Here is a 23,000-nt window from a genome sequence, read left to right as displayed (position 1 = left end):
AGCAATATTGCAGAATATTCCAAGAGAAAAACTTAACAATACCGACCTTTCAATAGGAGGATGAAGTGCACTGAATGTGTATTTATAGTTACCTTATTTCAAGTTAACTCATTCAAGGTTGCTGGCTGACCTGAATTCTAACAGTTATTCCTTCCAGACCATCCTACTTCCACAAAATACAACAGATAACCCTAAAATCTTTTAGCATTATTGAGCTTATGGACAATAATCAAATGCAAGAAAGTGGGAGAGGAGAAAAATGCAGTAGCAAATAAACATTTCATCCACAGTCATCTGCAATCTTACAGATCAGCAGACGTTATGGACATACAAAAAAAGAATAAACTTGCTGTTCTACAGAGAAAATGCAAACATATGGTGGTTTCTCCTACTTTAAATGTAGACTAGCATCTGCATTGTGGATTTTTGTTACACGTTCAAAAATCCAGAATGGCAAATTGCATTATCAACAGCATTAGCAAGGCATGCCTAATGATCACATTTGAGCCACAAGTACATGGAAGGTTCATGTGATCTCGCATTTCAGCTAGGGATATGGAAATAAGAAGTTGATCCTCTAAAAGCATAAATGAAATCCAGGAGGCTTCTGGGCTGAAATGCTACGCTTGTATCAGTGCAGACTAATGGGGGCCCAAGCACGTGTGCGGGAATGTGGCAAGGAAGGCCAAATGCACATTGGATGAGGCTCTAAACCCTCAAATACAGCATGTGCAGAAGTGTTTTACAAAGCCAAATAAATACTGTAGAGGGACTAGTAGACTCTTTGCTTCCCCATATCACATAGCATGTGTCAGAAACACTGCAGTCTATCTACACTCCCTTAGGGAGAAATGGACGTTTATTTTGGCAAGTATATGGTTGCAAACCTGTTTTTGCCAAGATAGTAAAAATACAAGCCCAGGCACTTAAAAGGGACGATGGTTGGAAAAGAGGAGTGCTTAGGCTGCCAACCTCCTTGGTCTGGGTGGGGGTTCCCCTGATTTTCAGGGCTTCAATCCACTGGCCAGTGGGGAAAGCCCCACCCCCGAACAGGGACATCACTCAGTGACGTTCCTGATACAATGATGTCACCCGGAAGTGATGTCATCACATCAGGGACTTGGGGGGGGTGACACTCTATTTTTTGGGCAAACTCTATGGTTTTGGGGGCAAAAAGAAGATCCCAACAAGAAGGCTGGAGCCCCCCACCAGCAGCCAGTAAGGACCTGGTAACCCCAGCTTAGGCCCTCCTGCTTTAGTGAAATGTCCACAGCAGAACCGCCGGGTGTACAGTTGGACTCCCTTCTCGTTGGGGGTGGGGACAGGAACATCTTTACAGTGAGCCAGGGTGGGAAAGCATTTATGGGAAGAACTATATATAAAGGTTAAATGTAGCACTCCTTATTGTTGACTTGTCCTGCAAATATCTTCTCCCCCCACCCTTCAGGCACAAAACTGCATACACTTTGCCTAAAAGATGTTGGAAAAGGCAATGTCTGGTGCACAAAGAAGAGAAGAAGACCCTGCAGGGGAGCAGCAAGAAGACAATTAGATAGGATGGTGAGGTCAGCTCTCCTGTTAAGTGTCATCCCTTGTCTGTCTCCAGATTGCTACTCTTAGGGCTATTTCCCGCTTCTTCTCGGAAGTGCCAGATTCAGTCATCCTCTCTCTCAGCTAGAAATGTAGTTAGGAACCTGTCTCTCTCTCCTCTTTCCTATTATGTATGTTAATTCCTAAATAAACCATTATCTACACATTAATCAGATTGTGCACCATTGCTGTGTTAATTACTTTGCCAACAAAAGAGAGGCCGTTTCTCATGCTTTACCACGGCCTCCCCCCCTATTAAATACTGGGTTCAGGACTCATTGCAGTGATCAACCTCAGGTTTATTCAGTGATTTCAGCAAAACTACAAGACAAGACTCCATAGCCTCAGCTCTGTTAAATAAGCATGCAATTGCCACACCCAAACACACCCCACTCCCAGTGACAGGCTATTTACATAACATTACTACTGATTGGTCTATTCCAGAGTCCTGGTCAGCTATTGTTCTTGTGCTCCAAGCTCAGCCAGTCTCTGGGGTGATTCAATCAGGGATGATTCAGTCCCAATACATATCACACACCCCATCCACCAAGACTGAACGATTAATGTGACTGTGCAATAAACAGAGAGTTAATGGTATCCTGCAAGAAACAAAGTATTTGTCAAAACCACTGGCATGGCCTTCACTTTCAACATAAGTTAAAAGCTAGAGATTTCCCCACATAGGATTTGTAAAGGAAGAAGGGGCATTGTTTTTCAGTCTGTAGATGAGACCAAACCTGATTGTCTTTGGATTTTCAAAGGCTGGTAGGTCAGAAAACAAGAGAGAGAAACAGATTCCTTCCCTGGCACTAGAGATGGCTGGGAAGAGAGAAAGATGTAATTCACTTTCTTTTTTAAATCGCTAAACATAATGGCACTGAGAAGCCTGCAAAACAAAAATCATTATTTGCTGTTCCTCTGAGCAAATCAGGATTCATGTTTGTACTTAAATTTCAGAACCCCATGGGCATAATTGATGAAGTCATATAAGCATGGTACCCTGATAGTCCCAGTCATATCTACATTCCCACATGGACTCAAAAAATAAATCATATTTTAGATTCACCAGCTCTCCCCAGACTGAACTAAAACCATATCTAATACAAATAAAGCCATACTAATGGCTTAGAGCACACTGTTTTCTTCCAAATTTCACAGAAATTGCTGGCCAAGGGTCTGATTCAGTATAAGGCAGCTTCACATGTGAGTGAAGGATGATGGAAGAGAGGTTTCTCTTCCATACCTGGCTCTCCCAAACCGAACTGAGTCCCTATTAACCAACAGGCCTTGGACACATGTCTAGTCTATTCTTCCTGGCCACATGGTAACTATTTTGGAAAGTCCTCCCCTGAGCATTCGCCATGGCCTCCTAACCTCTAGGTGAAAATCTTTTTATATGCCCAGCTATTTTTAAAATTTTGTAGTGGGTGGGTGTTGTTTTTTCTGCTTTCATGATATTGTATACTAGCAGTAAAGCCCGTTGTGGAAATAAATACAACAAGATCTAGAAAGAGGCTCTGGGGCAGTGCTCTGGCTTTGGGCAAACAGTGTCAATTTGCTGTGGTAACCTCAGCAGGGTATAATGACAGAGTCCACTGTTTTCTCCAGAGGAACTGATCTCTGCTCCCTGAAGAGTAGTTGTAATTTTGAGTGATCTGTAGCCCTCACCTGGAGATTGGCAACAATTGTTACCCAGGATGAAATGGCTGGTTTGGAGGGTGGAGTCTATGGCATTCTACCTGTCTGAGGTCCCACCCCTCCGCAAACCCCACCCTCTCCAGGCTCCACCCCTCAAATCCCCAGGAATTTGCCAGCCTGGAGTTGGCAACCCCATCTCCTTCCCAGCTAACCATCAACCTACCATTATCTGCCCCTTTGACTTCAGCTGACTTCCGCCCTCTCTTCTGCAGAGCAATTGTAATTTTGAGCGGTCTCCAGCCCTCACCTGGAGATTGGCAACAATGGTTCCCCATGAGGGACTGAGTGGTTTGGAGGGTGGAGTCTATGGCATTCTACCTGTCTGAGGCCCCACACCTCCTCAAACCTCACCCTCTTCAGGCTCCATCCCTCAAATCTCCAGGAATTTCCCTTCGGGAGTTGGCAACCCTATCAGGATTGGCCCCAATATGTTTTCTCCCAAAATTCCAACTGCCTTGCGGGGAGGGGGGTGAGTTTGAGGTGTGGAATGCAGTGAAGTCCAATCAGCTTCCATATGCAAAAGACCTTGAAGGTTCCATATGCAACTGACATTCCAACTGCCTTGCGGGGAGGGGGGTGAGTTTGAGGTGTGGAATGCAGTGAAGTCCAATCAGCTTCCATATGCAAAAGACCTTGAAGGTTCCATATGCAACTGACATTCCAACTGCCTTGCGGGGAGGGGGGTGAGTTTGAGGTGTGGAATGCAGTGAAGTCCAATCAGCTTCCATATGCAAAAGACCTTGAAGGTTCCATATGCAACTGACATTCCAACTGCCTTGCGGGGAGGGGGGTGAGTTTGAGGTGTGGAATGCAGTGAAGTCCAATCAGCTTCCATATGCAAAAGACCTTGAAGGTTCCATATGCAACTGACATTCCAACTGCCTTGCGGGGAGGGGGGTGAGTTTGAGGTGTGGAATGCAGTGAAGTCCAATCAGCTTCCATATGCAAAAGACCTTGAAGGTTCCATATGCAACTGACATTCCAACTGCCTTGCGGGGAGGGGGGTGAGTTTGAGGTGTGGAATGCAGTGAAGTCCAATCAGCTTCCATATGCAAAAGACCTTGAAGGTTCCATATGCAACTGACATTCCAACTGCCTTGCGGGGAGGGGGGTGAGTTTGAGGTGTGGAATGCAGTGAAGTCCAATCAGCTTCCATATGCAAAAGACCTTGAAGGTTCCATATGCAACTGACATTCCAACTGCCTTGCGGGGAGGGGGGTGAGTTTGAGGTGTGGAATGCAGTGAAGTCCAATCAGCTTCCATATGCAAAAGACCTTGAAGGTTCCATATGCAACTGACATTCCAACTGCCTTGCGGGGAGGGGGGTGAGTTTGAGGTGTGGAATGCAGTGAAGTCCAATCAGCTTCCATATGCAAAAGACCTTGAAGGTTCCATATGCAACTGACATTCCAACTGCCTTGCGGGGAGGGGGGTGAGTTTGAGGTGTGGAATGCAGTGAAGTCCAATCAGCTTCCATATGCAAAAGACCTTGAAACGCTGGGCGGGACTGCACAAAGCAGCCAGTCAACCCAGCCAGCGTCTTCTGACTGACAGTTCAAGCGTCCATATACTAAAGGAGTGCATTTTAGAACTTTGGCACCCACTATTCAATTATATATAAGGAGAGATTTTTATGAGTGATGATTTTATTTTAATAGATGTGGCTTTAATACTGCTACATTTTCTTATCTCTAACTGTTCACTAAGTGTTTTTAACATGGTTCTATGCTGCTATTTGACTCAGAAATCCAAGTTCAACTTATATCCAAGACTATGAAGAATCACTGTTAGTGGAGCAGATAGCACAGGTTTAGCTGGAACACAGCCCCATGGTCAAACTTGATTTTTTAAAAAAGCTTAATAAATTCTTATAATAGCTATAGTTGACCTTCTTTGGGCAAATTAAAAAAGCCATATTCATAGAGAGTCCACTTCTGTTAAAAAACCCCGATAAAGTTCTAACTAACATAATGATGACTAAGCAAAAACAGATGCAAAAACAATGCAAATCCATTTTTAAAGCAGTAAATTGGATAACGAAGCTTAAGAATCAAGAAGCAGAAGAATTCTTTGCAGATTGGAAAGACTTTAAAGAATATTTAGAGAAATATTGGGATGTGAAAAATAATCTGTTTTGCTTTGATAACTACTGAAGATAGAAGGATACTTAGAGTAAGTTTAAACATGTAAGAACATTAGTTAAAAAATATGTTACCTGTAGAGTTTTATTATTGAAAAAATGGAAAAAAGAGAAAATATATAAGATTTGGAATGGAGGTTGGAGCACTGCGGGAAGTCAGAAGGGGGAGGGATATTAGGAGAAAAGGGTATAAGACGGTTTGTAAGATGAAGTATGGTTTGACTTATTGATATATCCTAATAAAATTGTTTTTTTTAAAAAGCATTAAATTGGATAACGGATTTCCCCTCTCAACACCTTAAATGTTATTCCATTAAATAATGTTATTTAATGTTATTTTAATGTTATTCCAGAAGAGGAGCATAGCTCCTCTCTGTAGAGGCTCTGCACTGCTACCTGAGACTTCACAGCAAGACCCACTCGCTGCATGTAGCCGTGGAAGCAGGCCGAGGCAGAAATCTGTCCCTTTGCTCTCTCCAACACACATTAAGTGGGACATGGGAACCATCTCGGGTAGCTTGCCACCATCCCTGGCTTTGTTAATCTTCCCCTTGTACCTGAAGCCACCCAGAGGTACAACACCAAAGGGGATTTACTGTAGTGTGGGCAAGGAATTCATATAAGGCTCCATAATTAAACAACTTTACTACTACAAGGCACAAAATCATTGAGTAACTACAAGACAGTTCTAGGTACAGCTAAGTAAATAAAAGAACATGAAAGATGATTGGCTAGGTGAACTGATAGCACTTGAACATCTGGTCCAGCCTTGGTGGGAGGCTGGCTGCTTGAATGCATAGTGCACATCCACAGCGACACCAGCATGCAACATTTGACTTGTCCCATTTCACCTCAGTCTTGCCAATCCACCTTCATCTCACACAGGAAGGGTCAGCTCCTTTTTCATACCCCTCTTCCACCTGGGCTCATAGGGCACTAGCCAATCTGGGTGCCAGGTCCTGGAGCTCAAACCCAGAACATGGTCCCTCCAATCAAGAGGCATTAACACCTCAAAGAGATGGCATGTTTTCCCTTTGGGTTGTAAAAACCCTCCCTATCCCGTGAAGCGTATTGATTCCCGTACTCTGCCAGTCTTTGGGGATCCATCTCAGCCTGTCCATCTCCATAACAGAATATCTGTCATCTGCCCTTCATTCCACAACACCTTCTACATAAAGGTTTAGGGGGAAAGCCGATATCATCAGAATGACTATATTCTGACAAAGTCACATCATATTTTTTCTTGAAAATGAGTAAATCTTTACTCAAATTATTAGCAAGTGAAGACCACTGGGGTAGAAGGGTGAAGACCACTGAAGACATTTTCAGTTCTGACTGTAGAAGTTTGTGATTTTTCTCATATGACCTATATGGAATATTGCCAGAACTCAGCTCTTGTTGACATTTAATCTGGGCATAATCCCCAAAAATCTCTCCTACATTGCTAGGTTGCAGGGTACCCTACTCAGGCACTGGGCCGAGGTTTATGATGAAAATATTGTTTTCAGCTTGGGTTGTTTCTTTTGACAGTTCCAAGTATGGTAAATGATTTGCTTATTTTTTTTTAATTCTCATATATTGCAAATGCATGCCACTTAAAAACAGAAAACAAATCAGGCACGATAACATACACACAAATTCTTTCCCCTTTACATCTCGGATGAGTCACTGCAGTAGCTTTTTTGCCATTGGAAATAATACTGTCAAGGTCTTAGAAAGCACTTTAACTGCATTCTTTCTAAACTGCTGCTCCACACTTAATGTAGCAATTAATACATGACCACCAGTATTACACCGGATTTCCCTCCAACAAACACATAAAATGAGAATGAGACATGCATGTTTAACACCTATGCACATCTTGAAACCACATCTGAAAACAAGTGTGCATGGGGACAGCTAAGATGGTACAGAGGAACAAATCCTGGCTTGCCATGAGCTGCACTCACACACACTAAATAATCCACTTTCAATCGACTTTCAGTGTACTTTCCAACTGGATGTTGCCAGTTCACGCAGTAAATCCAGTTGGAAGATGCACTGAAATGGATTGAAAGTGGATTATTTAGTGTGTCCGCAGACATGAAACTTACCACATGACACCTTGGACCAGTCATTCCATCTCACTTAACCTACCTCAGAAAGCTGTCATGACAATAAAGGGGCAGAGGGACATATGTACATTGACCTGAGCTCCCAGGAAGGAGGAAAGGTGGCATTAAAATGCACTAAATAGGCAAGTAATACTCATTACAGAAACTACCAATAAGCATATAATAAATATGTTTTCTGCGTAAACTACTGAATTGCTTGAATGCACATGTATTCTTTGGCCTATGTTCTTTACTGGGATGTACCCTGTGCTGTCCTGACCTGGATAACCCAGGTTAGCTAGATCTTGTCAAATATCAGGAAGCTGAGTAGAGTCGACCTTGGTCTGCATTTGGAGGAGAGACCAAGGTTCCTATGCAGAGGTAGGCAATGGCAAACCATCTCTGAACATCTCTTACCTTCAAACCCCTATGGGGTTGCATAAATCAGCTGCAACTTGATGGCAACCCCCCCCCCCAAAAAAATCTTATTTCCTACTACCTTCATTTTGATATGAGTGTGATTTAGTAACCGGGATGTCAAGTTACAGGACCAAGCAGGTATGGTTTGTTTATCAGATTATCATTCCACATGAAAGATACAAATAGCAAAACACAACTGATTACATTTTTATGGAAATAAGAGCTAGAGGGCCCACTTAGATGTCATGCTATTAGTAAAAGCCTCTGAATTACCCAAAGGGGGTTCTCTGTCTTGGCCAGACATCAGTGGAACGTAAGAAAGGCAATGTGTGAGTGGCTGGCAAAAATCAAAAAGGAACCTTTCATGTCATGGCTGGAAAATAAAAGTTTGTAGATACTTGACTCACCTCCTTTCTTGTTTTTACAGAATATAACTTGAACTAGAAACAATTTCTATGTCTATATACAGATAGAGAGATAACAGTGCAACATTGTCCAAACGTTCAGAGAAATTTGTGGGCACTAGAGAAGTTCAAGTACTCTCTCTATGGAAGTTCAGGAAGAAGCTGAAAGAAGGTAATAGATACCAATGGACAGCTACAGCTGGCCAGCTTGCATTGTGCTTCCTATATAAAATGGTAGACTCCAGAATATCAGTGTGGAAGTGACAGGACCTCAAGATTTTGCTGAATTTGTTCTCTTCTACTTTACTCATAGGTACCCAGAGGTGCAAGTCTTTGCATGAATCAACAGGCAAGAGCCAAAGGACCTTTGTTCTTCAGCTTTTAGCCTGAGGGTCATTGCCTAGAACTGCGTAGAAAATTGGCTAGCAGAAAGAGGAAAGACCCCCGTAGAAAATTGGCTAGCAGAAAGAGGAAAGACCTGCTTGGCACTCAGAAGTCAGGTCCCGGACCCACTCAGGTCCTGTTTGTGGTGCCGCGGGGAAGGGTGAGAGCAGGGAGCAGCCATGGCTCCCCCCTCCTTTGCCAGGCAGAGGGGGCAGGCCAGAGTCAAGCACAGGAAGCTGGAGCCCACATGATCCAATGCTGGTCCTATTAACTGTCTTGAGGGATATTCGGGGAGGGGGCACCTGATGGCTATTTAGGGCACCATGCCACCCCCGCTTGCCATCTTTCACCATTGGAGCCGCAAGCCTTTCCATTTTTTTCTGTTTAAGTTGTATTTTTTTTCTGTATTGTTAGCCTTGTGCGGTCAGATAAAAGGAAGTCCTTCTTCACCCAAAGAGTGATTAACACATGGAATTCACTGCCACAGGAGGTGGTGGCGGCTACAAGCATGGACAGCTTCAAGAGGGAATTAGATACACATATGGAGCAGAGGTCCAACAGTGGCTATTAGCCACAAGGTATAGATAGGAACCCTCAGTCTGGGGCAAGTGATGCTCTGTATTCTTGGTGCTTGGGGGGGGGGTCAATAGTGGGAGGGCTTCTAGTGTCCCGGCCCCACTGCTGGACCTCCTGATGGCACCTGGTATTTTTGGCCACTGTGTGACAGAGTGTTGGATGGGCCATTGGCCTGATCCAACATTGGCTTCTTTTATATTCTTATGTCATCACAGGGGAGAAAAGACAGATATTAAATTTGTAGATTAATATCAAGGAATGTGAGGAGATATTTTTTGCACATAACTGGAAGTGCCCTGGATGTTACTCCACTTTGTAGAGAAATGGGTTTACTAACACAGAATTTATGGGCTTCAAAGCATAGCAGTCAACAAACACCCATAGAACTGATAACATGAAAAAGGTCCCAGTTCCATAAATCGACACTTCCACAGTCACTCCAATTGAGCTTATAACTCTTCATTGCTGCACATACACCTTAAAGGAGTTATTAATAATTTTATGCTGTTTTTATTATTTTCTTGTATTGTATTACTTTGCGAGCCACATCAACCAGGTCTCTTGAGAGGTGGTATTTAAATCTCATAAATACATCTCAAGAACAACATGCAAGCATCTAGAATTTTAGTTTACGGCATTAAAATTGCTAAAGAAAACACTGGATGCTTGTGAGAAGGTTTATTGTGATTGCATACTCTTCCATTATGAAATTATGTCTCTTTTCTCATGTGTTTTCTGTCTCTTTTTTCACGAATTCTGCCTCTTAGGTAGCATGCTCATATAAACATGACCCAAAGTTGTCATTGTGACATCACAGTGCAGGCTCATCTTGCAACCAGTGCTAGGGGGACTGTTTCCTTAACTGCATCTAGAAACTTGCTATGATCAACTACACGATAAGCTCTAGGTTTTGGGGAGCCCAAGGCAAGATGACCTCCAGTACAGTCTTCTACCATTTGCATGCTCAAACAGAGTGGAACACAACTCTTTTATGCATCTTTAAGTCCTGTTGGCATCAGCAGTGCTAAACTCTGTTGCTTCCCCAGGTACTTTTCCCACAGGAAATGAGTGAATGCCCCAGTGGTTCCTGCAACATTTCTCAAAGACAGAGGTGAGCAGGTAGCAATATATGGAGTGTCTGACATAACTGCTCCTGATGCTGGCCCCACGCTGGTTAGATCAGAGAGCAATAATCAAGCAAAAATGTATTTAGTGGGGCCATCAGCACCACAGAGTATGGATTATCAATGGATAATCTCTGAAAGGGAGATGACGACTTGTGCATTACACAAGGGATGCATGTGTCAGCACTGACCCCCATGGCAAATATGGCAAAACCCTGGACACCCCGATCCAAAATGGATGAAGAGTTGAGAAAGTAGCTTTTCTTCAACGATACTTTCTTCTTCAGCTGAGGCAGAAGACGCCTAATGAGCACTGCTTTGTCAAGGAGGTGATTCTTTTTCCAAGTGACAAGCCATGTCTCCTTTCGGAGTTACATCAGACGATAAAGGCAGAATAGCCTGATTGCCATAACAGTACACATAAAACAACATTTCTGGATTTTATCCAGACCCATAGATCCAGTGGTAGCCACCGTTCTCTTTCAGATGCACAGGATACCAATAGAACAAAGGCAATAAGCATCCATTGTTTATGTACCCAGCATCTCTTATATGAATACTAAACAAAGCACATTCTCTCTCTCTCTCAACGGTACAATAAAGAAGAAAGACATAGGATTACATAATAAAGCCACTCTGGTGTACTACTGAACTGCCATGCTTTGCATCTGTCTGGATAGCCTTGGACAAGTGGTTTTTCTGTCAACCAAGCTATCATCACAGGATTGTTAGAGGTCAAAAGGATAAGTATTTTAAAGCATTCTGTGCACCAAAAAGAAGCTATAAAATAATAAATGTGGTACAGTAAACTCTGCGCTTTTGCCCTTCGTGTCTAAATAAGTGCTCTCTGAAACCAGTTCCATTTAACTTGTGACATAATTGCTATCAATTCTGCTAGTTTGGTGGAAATAATAAACAGGTTCTGTGACCTGTTACTTTCAATCTCTGAAATATCCTCCTGCCAACTGTATGAAAGACAAGAGGACACAAATAATGGCCAAACAAATGCCAGCAACAACTACCTCATGCACGGCTGCTTCACAGCTTCCAAGCCTAAGCTTACTAACAAAACTGAGTTCACTGCTCGGCCAATCCCATCAGCCACTGAGAAGAAAGAATACTTTGCATAGCCTACAGCAGCTATTGTTAGATGATCCAAAAGAAGGCATTAGAAACAACTTTCTGAAGAAGTCTCAATCCATTATTGTCCGTGCAGAATTAGGTCTGAATCAGAAAGTTTTATTTTGAGAAAACCAAGGTAAAATATGCAGCATGTTAAATTATACACAAAACGACCATGTATTTTAACAGCCTGAAGACACATTCAGTTAAAGTGTTAGGGTCTCGTTATACGTTACACAACCCTTGTGTCTGCCTTATCCTTTGTAACTGTAAGACTGCTCCTGGGCCTGTATTTGGCGTCTTCTTTTTAAAGAACTGATTAATGAGTGATCAAACGATTCTTTGGCCCCAGTCACACGTGCCAGAAAACACGTGGGGGAGGCGTGGCTATTTGTGGCGCCGCACTTAGACGCACGACAATGCGATCAGGGACGGGTTGGCCATGGGTGCGCTCCACTTGCCAGATGTTGTGGTGTGATCGCGCCCGGAAACTCCACCATTCCATCGTGGCTCTCCCATGGCAAATTCACCGTGTGAACGGGGCCTTTATTTGTCTGCAACTGAATGTTAATTGCAAAGGCAACCTGTGTCAGTCTGTCATAGCAAATAAAACAAAAGCCCAATGTCTAATACTGAAATAAATGTTGTTGGTCTCTAAGGTGCCACTGGACTTAACTGTTAGCCAGTTGACAGTGACATTATTTTTACTACCCTCTAATTACCACTGTCCTGACCTGGATGGCCAAGGCTAGCCCAATATTGTTAGATCCTGGAAGCTAAGCACGGTTGGCCCTGGTTAGTATTTGGATGGGAGACCACCAAGGAATTGTAGGGTCACTATGCAAAGGAAGGCAATAGCAAACCACTTCGGTTAGTCCCTTGCCTTGAAACCCTATGGGGTCACCATAAGTCAGGCACTTTACACACATACAATTATCACTGGTTTATATGGTAATTAGAGACATTGAGAGGACTTGTTGCTACAGAGTTTAATTGCCCTTACTCTGTTTGCCTGCCAGAAGGCTTACTTTTGGTACTCAAAACATCATCTTCCATAAAAAGAACAGCATATAAAATTTAAATATCTGTATGTGATCTCTGTGGGAGGGAAGGCAGCATGGTACAGCCCAATCTCGTCAGATCTCAGAAGCTAAGCAGGGTTAGTAGTTGGATAGAACTCCAGGCTTGCTATGCAGGCAAATGGCAAACTGTCCACCCCCTCTGCTTCTCACTTGCCTTGAAAGCCCCTTGCTGGGGTCTCCATGAGTCAGCTGTGACTTGACAGCACCTTAGACACACACACACACACACACACACGTGATCTCTGTATCTCTATATTTAATGCTAGAAACGTAAAATAGAAATATTACTTTTTGATCCAGTTTGGCAAGGAATTCCCTCATAAATCAAAGCAAAAAATCAGGGAATAGGGTCCCTGCTCCTGTTAGCCTCTTTATGATGTGAATATGCAAGGCTGATGTGACATCTCTGTTCTCTCCACCTATTTTAATAATAATTTTGTGCTGTCAAGTCATAGCAATGTCTCATGGGGTTTTCAAGGCAAAAGATGAGCAGAGGTGATTTGCCATTGCCTTCTTCTGCATGGCGACCCATCTTCCATGGTTCTCTCCCATCCAAGTACTAACCAGGGCAACGCTGCTTAGCTTCTCAGCTCTGATGACCTGGAAGTAGTCTAGGCTATTCAGGCTCTCCACCTATCTTAAAGGTAAAGGTTCCCTTGCTCGAAAGCCAGTTGAGTCCGACTCTAGGGTTGCGGTGCTCATCTCCGTTTCAAAGCCGAAGAGCCAGCGCTGTCCGAAGACGTTTCCGTGGTCATGTGACCGGCATGACTAAACACCAAGGCGCACGGAGCGCTGTTACCTTCCCACCGAAGTGGTACCTATTTATCTACTTGCAATTTCTTGCTTTCGAACTGCTAGGTTGTCAGGAGCTGGAACTAGAGACGGGAGCTCACTCTGTCATGCGGCAACTCGGGTCTCGAACTTCCACACATACTGACAGAAAGGACATTAATTGTATAATGTGTAATAAGACCCTAAATTCTCCTCCATTGCATGAATCTGCCTTTCAATAAGACACGGTAAATATTTTTTGAAAACAGCGATCTACAGGGAGATGAGGAAAGCATCAACACTCATATCTCAGGCTCTCACAATACCCCCTCCCATCCTGAATCAATTCACAGTATAGGAGAACGTGTGAAATAAACATACAAATAGTGATTTTCTTCAAGATCGTTCCTGACGATTTTTTAAGTGCCTCCCTCCCCCAGTCAATAATTGTGACTCTGTTTCAGCAAATCCAGGTATCTTTGTCCAAAACAGTACTTTTTGTTGCAGGGACATCCCATATTTAGAGCATTTGACCCACAATACCATATTATTTGGAAATGTGTGCAGGCTAGGAAACACAGCTGTAGGCAACTTTACTTTCTCAGCCCATATGGATGAGCCACCACAGGATTATCTCCTCACAGCCCACTCAAGCCCCTATCACATTCAAAAAAACACAATAAGATAATTGGTGAGATGATAGGCACTTCTAATATCCTCCAGCAGCACCTTCCCGGCTCCCTAGATGATTTGGGCCCTGGGGATGTTGTAAGTTCATTCCCTGCTGGCAGAGTGCCTATGCAGCAGTCAGGACACTGAACTGATTAAATAGTAGCTTTATTTCAGAAGTAACAAACTGGATAAGAAACAGAAGAGATAACCTAGCTGGCTAGCTAGCTGAGAGTTCTAGACCATTCTAGAAAAAAAAAGGCTAAGTAACATTCTGCAGTCAGCCTAGAAAAAAACAACCCTTCAGAAAGAAGATACTCCCCCTACAGTCCTATCTAGCTAGAGCTTGCTGCCTTCTGCAGGATCTTTCTTCCTCTTTGTACACAGGACATTGTTATATTCCAACACTCCCCCACTGGCCACTGTGCTTGCAACAATATTTGTTAGCTGGTAGAATGGAGTTCCAACCAACGAATGGACAGACATGGACTTTAACATTAGAACAAAAGAACATTAGATGGCTGGCCTTGGAAAGTAACACTATTCAGCTAGAGGGAGGAACAGAGAAACAAGTGTGGTTGCAGAGAAGCAGTAGCCACAGCTAAGCAAACACATAAGCATCTTCTGTAATTTTCTTATAGTTTAACTGATTATTTGGTTAATTCCCTGTAAAACAATTTGGACAGAAAAACTACCCTGAAACTCATGAGCTGGACTCCCTCAAACATGGTATATCAGTATGTATCGTGCTTATAGCCTGGGGGGAATGAACGTTTCTTGCTGTTTTCAAGAACTATTTGCAGTCAGGAGGAGTATAAGGCTCTTGTCATTAATCCACTCCTCTTACTTGTAATTAGTGAAATCATTAGCAGGCGGTTCCTGTTTTAATTGCTCTGTTCGCTGTCAGTTGAAGTCTGGAATATTCTGAACACACCAGGGCAAAGAAAATTTAGAGCACGTATTTCAAAATTAAGAACTCTTTCTGTTAAATCCATCAAATCTTTTGCAGTCACCCAATGAGGAAGGGAATGAACTGGGAATATTTCCAGATTTCTTGCAACTGAGCTGTTCCCTCCCCCCCCCCTTCCATTCTGTTCCATACTTTCATATTCTGGGCTTCCACCAAGGAATTCAGAGTGGCCTACATGGATAAGGTGATCCTTCCCCCACCCACCCCCAACCACCATGTCTGGTTAACTGGACTGAAAGAGGATGGTAATCCCAGAGTCACCTAGTGAGCTTCAGGGTCCAAGTGCAGATTCAAACTCTAGTGTATCTGGTTCATGTCCAACACTACTGGACCACACTGAAGGTTCAAGCCACATGTGTGTTGGGAGTTCCATGTTCAGAGCTCCCAATGTTTTTTCTAAAGTTGATTGTGAGGTGTGTGGGAACCCAAGACAGATTAAGACGTGACATGTGGAGGGTAATTTTCAACTTGCTTTCCTGATCTGAAATGGCCTGGGTAGTTGCTCGTCGCCCCAAGGACATCTACTCATAAATTGCATCCAGTGCGGCACACAGCAGCTTTCTGGGGCCTGTTTCAGATTGGGGAAATGCCATAGGGGCAGGCCCACAGCCATGGTGGGGCATATTGTGGCCATGCCCCTCCCAGTTCTCCCTCCATGCCCCAGAACTATTCTGAAAATCATTGGAGTTTTGCAATTTTTTTAATCCATTTAAATTTGAGGTCCATTTAAATCATGCCATGGCATGCTCCTCAGCTGGCTCCCAAGCTCACACCTCAGGCTGGCTTCCCGCAGAGCAAACATGCATCAGGTCAGGCAAATGTGCATTGGTCAGACGGGATGGCGAAGAGCTAGTACCGCATCCCCTGGCTGCCCTTTCCACTGACGGCACTGGCGAGCATCGCACACAGCGCACAGCCCCCACTGGCCGCTTCACTCTTTGTCTAGAGCCACTGAGCTGAGACCAACATGGCTGCAGCGACAACACCTCCCAGGAAGGCAGGCAGGCAGGCAGGGAGGCACCAGCGAAGGAAGCGGAGAAGCCAGGAAGGTGGAGGCCGACCTGTGCCACTCACTTGCCAACCAACCAGCCCCACAAGATGAAGGTGGGTCTCTCCACCCCAACTTTCTCTCCCCCCCCAAATCTCTCTCTCACCACAGCAGCAGCAAACATTTCCGCCAGACTTTCCTTCCCCTTCAGGTATGTGCTCACTCTTCAGGTATGTGCACTTGCTCATCTGGGGCTTTTTATTTTACTTATTTTTTATTTTATGACATCACGCCTCACTGGTTTCCCCAGTGACCCCCCAATAAAATTTCCTGACTACGAGCCTACACGAGGGACAAGGTTTTGGAACCTGCCCCCCACAATCGTAATCTGAATTCCTCCCACCATACCTGACTTAAAAAAACATCTTGTATGGCCCTCACTCTTCACCTCTTGCTTCCATCCTCCTGCTCAGTTCATATACCCCTCATTCCATTTTTCTCCTATAATTCATCTAGTTTTGCATACTTCATGTCCATCCTGGAATGCAGCTTACAGGACTCATAGCCTCATACCTTTCTTTCAATATTTGGGAAGCCCAGAGCTAGCACTGTAATTAGTCTTTTTTTATATACCAGGGCAGTCCAATTCTGTACACACATCTCTCCTGGAAAGCAGCACTGGGGCAAGTTAAGCTTAAACATGAACATTACAGGGCATCAATAATAATATTTTAAGTTCTAACTGAGCTGCCTTTGTTGGGAGTAAAAACAAACTCAAACATCCCACTGTTGTTTGACATTAAATTGAATAATAATAAATAAATCTCCTGTCTTTGATTTGCTCCTTCTTCACCATCAAAACTGAGTGGAGAAATGTGTGAGTTTGCATACCCAAGACCAATGAAAAAGTGTCAAGACAGTGTCACTTGGCCTGGCCGGCCAGCCTATGTCTCTAAGCAAACTGGAATTGTCCTTTATGGCTATCATCTTGATACAAAGCCTAATTTATTACACATCAAAAATAAAACATGATATGGTTTAAAGGGTTTTAATAGCTAACAATAAATCTCTAGTCCTGACTTTACACTCCTCTCTAGGTTGGACTCAGGGTACCTCGCTCTAGTTACACAAAATCAGCCTTAAGAAATGTTCATGAATTCTACCCATGTGGCTAGATCTGCAAAGGGCAATGAATGGAGATTTGATTATTTCAAAGGCCTAGCATCAATGTGTGTGTGTGTGGTAAAGTGCCATCAAGTCACAGCTAACTTATGATGACCACAGCAAGTGGCTTTCAAGGCAAGTGAGAAGCAGAGGTGGTTTGCCATGGCCTTCCTCTGCAGAGTCTCCCTTGGTAGTCCCAAGAGTGTTGGACTAAATGGGCCATTGGCCTTATCCAACATTGGCTTCTCTTATGTTCTTATGTTTCCCCTTCCAACCCTGCTTAGCTTCTGAGATCTGACGAGATCAGGCTATACCATGCTGCCTTACCTCCCCTAGTATCAATACAATATGAAAATGTTCTCATACTGCCTATGGCATCTCAGTTTCTAGGAACAGCCAGCCGTCCTAGACTATGGAACATCATCTTAAGTGAACATTTTCCAAACTGAACACTTTCTTCCACTGAGGCACTCATCTGTGATCACTTACTTTGATCAGAAAGTTGAAGTACCGGCACCTCTTGCATGCTGCTGAAAGAAAACAAAAAGTTATGATTAAGTACTTGTGCACATACCGCTTGTAAAAACCAAATATTAAGGCAAGGCAAGGCAAGGAAAGGAAAGGCAAGGAAAGGCAAGGAAAGGAAAGGCAAGGCAAGGCAAGGAAAGGAAAGATAGCATTTTGACAAAGCATCAGAGACTGAGACTGGCTTCTGCCAAGACAGGAAATTCTTGCTCAGCTTTAGATTTTGCCTGGAATATTTATTAATGGATCACATTTAAAAAGCTAAAGAATGGGGACATCACATTTACTACCCATATCCAGTCCCCCAAGTCAGCTGTGCATGAGGTACATGTTCCACTTTGCTACATTTCAGAGAACAAAGCTATCCTATGGGCAGAGCAACATTTGAAAGCATGCTGAATGGACCAGGAACCAGAAGGTAACCAAACCCAAAAGTTCCTTAACTCTTCTCCTGATTTTGATGAGCTATCTTATATGTCTATACCTCAAAAGGTAAGCCACAGAAGAAGCAAGACCAGGTGAGGAGACTCTGTCACTCTCCCCAGCAGTACAGTAATTATCCCAAGAAAACAACCTGTGTACAAAGTTTGGAATTAAACAAATGAAACCAACCTTTCTTGTAAAATCTTGAAGAATGACAAGACTTTCACCAGCCATGCACTTTTAACTTGTTATATAATGAAGTGAAGTATATATTCCAAAGTGTACTGCACCATCTGACTATTCTGCACCAGTGCAGACCTGAATCCAGTAGCTCATGAAAAAATAAACGCCATAAAGAGAACAAAAGCAAGTCTAATGGATACTGATGCCATATTGTTTTAGCAAGAGTTCAAAAGAGTAAATCCAATGTATGCCAAGGACATCACAGAGTGAGACAACACAAGAATCACAGAGTTTGCTGCCATCTGTAAACTGTTCCTTTACTGAGTGCAAGAGCTGAGCCACATTTCACATGGCACCCACATGCAGAGCTGCAGTCAGTGTCACCTGTTGACATATGTCTACCACATTTCCCATATTTTTATAGTATGCGCATGAAGCACACCAACACATCTGGCACAGCTCTAATTCAAGGACGTTTTAATAAATTAGGAAAGATAACAAAAGGAAAATGGTCTGGTTGCTCAAACTTTAATGGATTTAAATAACCACATCAGTACACAGTAACTTGCACCATACATTTACATACTTGTTTACGCGACCCTCTTTATGAGTATCACTTAGAAGAACACCAAAGACACTTCCTCTCATAAAACCCTCTGAACTCCCCACCACAGCATACACAAACCTCACAGTCACTCCTCCTATCGGGCACACACAAGTATTGGTGGGCACACACTCATAACAATGTCAGTACGAACTTACTTCAGTATCTCCTCATTGTTATCCACTAACTCTCTTCAGCTACTTTCTCCACCACTAGGTTACATGTCTTTTCCCAAAGTTGCAAGTGTGAATGGCAAACTAAAGAGATAGCACTATGCTTGTCACTGTGTCTACAACTTCTTGTTGCACATGCATATTTATTTATTTCATTATATTTATATCCCGCCCTTCCCGCGAACGCCCTTCAATATATTTATATCCCGCGAATATACTGTGCATCATGCATGCTATAAATGCTTTTCCTCTCCCTTTACTAGCCAAAAGATAAATAAACCGGGTGGGCCTTTTTTCCTCTCCCACTGGTCTTTAATTTGATTTCATTGGTCCACAATTTTAGAATTCATCTGCTGGCAATCCTAAGGCTCTAGAAAGGCCTGAATCATTTTATATTTGAAGCAATTTTGGTATATTGTTCTTAACCAGAAATACTGGGCTTTTGCGAGAATCAGAAGCATGCCATCTGGGGGAAATGGCTGATTCTTTTTCTCACTGTCTTTCTAAAAGTCGTTAGTTTGTAGCCACTTGAAGAAATTTGATTTCACATGAGTAGGCTTGCAGCCAAGAAGAAATTTGGACCCATTATTGAATATAAAGAGGGGGAAAGAAATCCTGCATCATATTATTTGTATCTGGGCTAATTTATTTCTTTTTTACAGCTTCCAGTCTCATTAAAAGACACATTCACATTCAGTTTAATAAAATATTTTAGGTAGAAGACAAACACAAGCACATGTTTTAAAGTACTATTTTCTCAAAGCACAGGGGATTATTTATCCATGTTGATCTCATTAGCACTGAAGGGTGTTATACACAAGCACATGAGTATCCATGCAACACAGAAGGCACACACAAACATTCCAAAGAACAAAGGACTTTTCTATTTTCTGTTCAGTGCAAAACAACCAGCACTTCCTTTTCAAACACCACAAAGCCCTCTTTTTCAGACCAAAAAGTAACTGTCAAAAATATTCAGAATTGTGGAAAAATGAAATGTGTCATTCTATGACCTACCACACCTTCCAAATAACAGCTTTAAAGAATTTGGCAGACTAGATTTCTTCTGTCAGTAGCAATGAGAAACCAAACTAAGGCTGCGGTCACATGGAGTATTAGCCACGCTAGAGAGACGGAAGATAGGTGGGTTTTCCGGGCGCGATCAAACCGCAACATCTGAGAAGCGCAGAGCTCCCGTGGCTAACCCGAGGCTTCCCGCTGAAGATGCGCCATAAAAAACTAGTACCTCCGAGGTACTAGTTTCTGGAAACCGCGGGGCAAGGGCGGGCGTCTGATCAAGTTTCCAGTGGTAGCTCGTGGCATCCGGCACCTGCCCATGTCCCGTCGCGAAAAGGGTTGGTTTTTTTCACGTCTTCGTGGGATGCGCACAAGCACCCAACGGCATGCGCACACTTCGGTTTAAAAAAACCACAACCCCCGCCACACCGCTTCTTTGCCACGCTGCAGGATTGATGTATGATCAGCACCTCCCCCGAACCACGGGAAGTCAGTGGGACATTTGATCCGGCAGCCGTGCGGTAGTTCGCTCCGGGGCAAACAGCCACACCTCCCCGCTGCGATATCCGGCCCATGTGACCGGGGCCTAAGCTAATAAAAAAGTATAATATCCTAGACAATTTTTGAACACTTATTTACTAAATGATTACCATAGATCAGGGCTACTCAACATTTTTGAACTTGCAGGCACCTTTGGAATTCTGACACTGTGTGGTAGGCACAGCCACAAAATGACTGCCACAAATGGCTCCCACAGAAGGCAGGGCTAGCCACAAAATGGCTGCTGCAACTTACCTGCAGTCCTTGTGCTGTAATGGCAGCTGCTGCCAAAGCAACATTTTAAAATAAAATCTGCACAGCCAATCAAATCTCCAATGGCCAATCAAAAGTCTGGCCAAAAGCCCTACTATCTAAGAACACTAGGTGGGTACCACAAAAGGTGTCAGCAGGTGCCATGGCATCCCCAAGCACTATGGTGAGGTCTCCTGGCATAGATAGCTGCTGTGGGAAATAAATGTACGCCGAGATGACAGTTTCTTGTACCCCTTCCTGGGCATTGTAAAAAGACGAAGAAGAGTTGAATTTATACCCTGCCCTTCACTCAGAATCTCAGAGCGGCTTACAATCTCCTTCCCTTCCTCTCCCCACAACAGACACCCTGTCAGGTAGGTTGGGCTGAGAGAGCTCTGAGAGAACTGCTCTTGAGAGAACAGCTCTGAGCGAACTGTGACTAACCCAAGGTCACCCAGCTGGCTGCATGTGGTGGAGTGGGGAATCAAACCCTGTTCTCCAGATTAGAGTCCCCCACTCTTAACCAATACACCAAACTGGCTCCCTGTTGAAAAGTGGGGCATTTTATGATAAAGAATCCCACATAGTTTGTCCTATTGGTCTCCTCCTTTATGATCCTTCCTCCAACTACTTTTTCATTAGGGAAAGTTAAGAAAATTTTAGCATTCCCTTTTTAATTTGAGGTACGTTATGAAGGCTCAGACAGTGGTTTAATTAAGAAAGGCAAACTATGAGGAAGACTGAGAATTCTCTATCCTGATTCAATTCCCTGATTTCTACTGCAGATGTGTAGTTGATTACAAAGAAGAAGCCTTATGGGAATAGTAGGTTAGATACTTGTGAGGGGATTAAGGTAAATATCCCAAGAAACAAGCTAACTAATATTCTTGGGTTTTTTAAATTTTAAACTGTTTATTGAAGATTGAAATAAAACACAATGCAGTACTTAGTAAATTATGAAGGAAACAATTACAAAATGATCATATTGATTACCTGTGTTGTCGTCCCCCCCAGTTGAACTCAAATGGATGATAACCAGAAACTAAGCTTGTCATTGTTTTGATCTGTTAAAAAAATATCTTCAATATTTTGCTTGTTAATTTAACAAGCCACTTCTATACATACAACTATGATATGTAATTCCATTTCATGATAAGAACATAAGAACATAAGAGATGCCAATGTTGGATCAGGCCAAAGGCCCATCCAGTCCAATACTCTATCACACAGTGGTCAGAAATACCACTGCCATCAGGAGGTCCACCAGTGGGGCCAGAACATTAGAAGCCCTCCCACTGTTGACCCCCCCCCCAAGCACCAAGATGACAGAGCATCACTTGCCCCAGAGTCCCTATCTATACCTTGTGGCTAATAGCCACTGATGGACCTCTGCTCCATATGCTTATCTAATTCCCTTTTGAAGCCGTCCATGCTTGTAGCTGCCACCACTTCCTGTGGCAGTGAATTCCAAGTGTTAATCACTCTTTGGGTGAAGAAGTACTTCCTTTTATCCGTTCTAACCCGACAGCTCAGCAATTTCATGGAGTGCCCACGAGTTCTTGTATTGTGAGAAAGGGAGAAAAGTACCTCTTTCTCTACCTGCTCTTTCCCATGCATAATCTTATAAACCTCAATCATGTCACCCCTCAGTCGCAATGCATGGCTAGGAATAAATACAGTGAAGCAACATGTTGAATACCGGCAAACAGATTGATGACTTACTGAACCAGTCCTCGAAAAATCGTCCCTGCTTGTGATCAGTGAACAGAGCATGAGCCAAACTGGCAGGTGTTCATATGTCCCTAGCCAGGAGTAAGCTACGATGTCCATGTTTGTACAGAATGCAGAACCGTATTTAAGACTAACTGTGGTTAACAAAACAAAGTATGAATCCAGTGGCACCTTTAAGACCAACAAAGTTTTGGTGTGGTGACCAGAATTGCACACAGTATTCCAAATGAGGTCGCACCATTGATTTATATAGGGGCATTATGATATTGGCTGATCTGTTTTCAATACCCTTCCTAATAATCCCCACCATAGCATTGGCCTTCTTTATTGCAGTCACACACTGTCTCGACATTTTCA

At 43.3% G+C, this 23,000-nt stretch overlaps 1 protein-coding gene across 1 annotated transcript in view; it reads right to left on the bottom strand.

The window, feature by feature from the left end:
- LOC107110331 (thyroid hormone receptor beta) overlaps positions 1-23,000 on the bottom strand; it is a 241,136-nt gene that overhangs the window by 136,029 nt on the left and 82,107 nt on the right. The window contains exon 3 of the mRNA XM_015411104.1: positions 17,685-17,725. The gene's annotated coding sequence lies outside the window, so the exon portion shown is untranslated. The remainder of the gene's footprint in view (positions 1-17,684; positions 17,726-23,000) is intronic.

This window comes from Gekko japonicus, unplaced genomic scaffold (assembly GCF_001447785.1).
Source record: "Gekko japonicus isolate JY-2015 unplaced genomic scaffold, Gekko_japonicus_V1.1 scaffold723, whole genome shotgun sequence".
NCBI classification, from domain to species: domain Eukaryota; kingdom Metazoa; phylum Chordata; class Lepidosauria; order Squamata; family Gekkonidae; genus Gekko; species Gekko japonicus.
The sequence above is the reverse complement of the archived record's forward strand: the minus strand, read 5'-3'. Positions and strand labels throughout refer to the sequence as shown.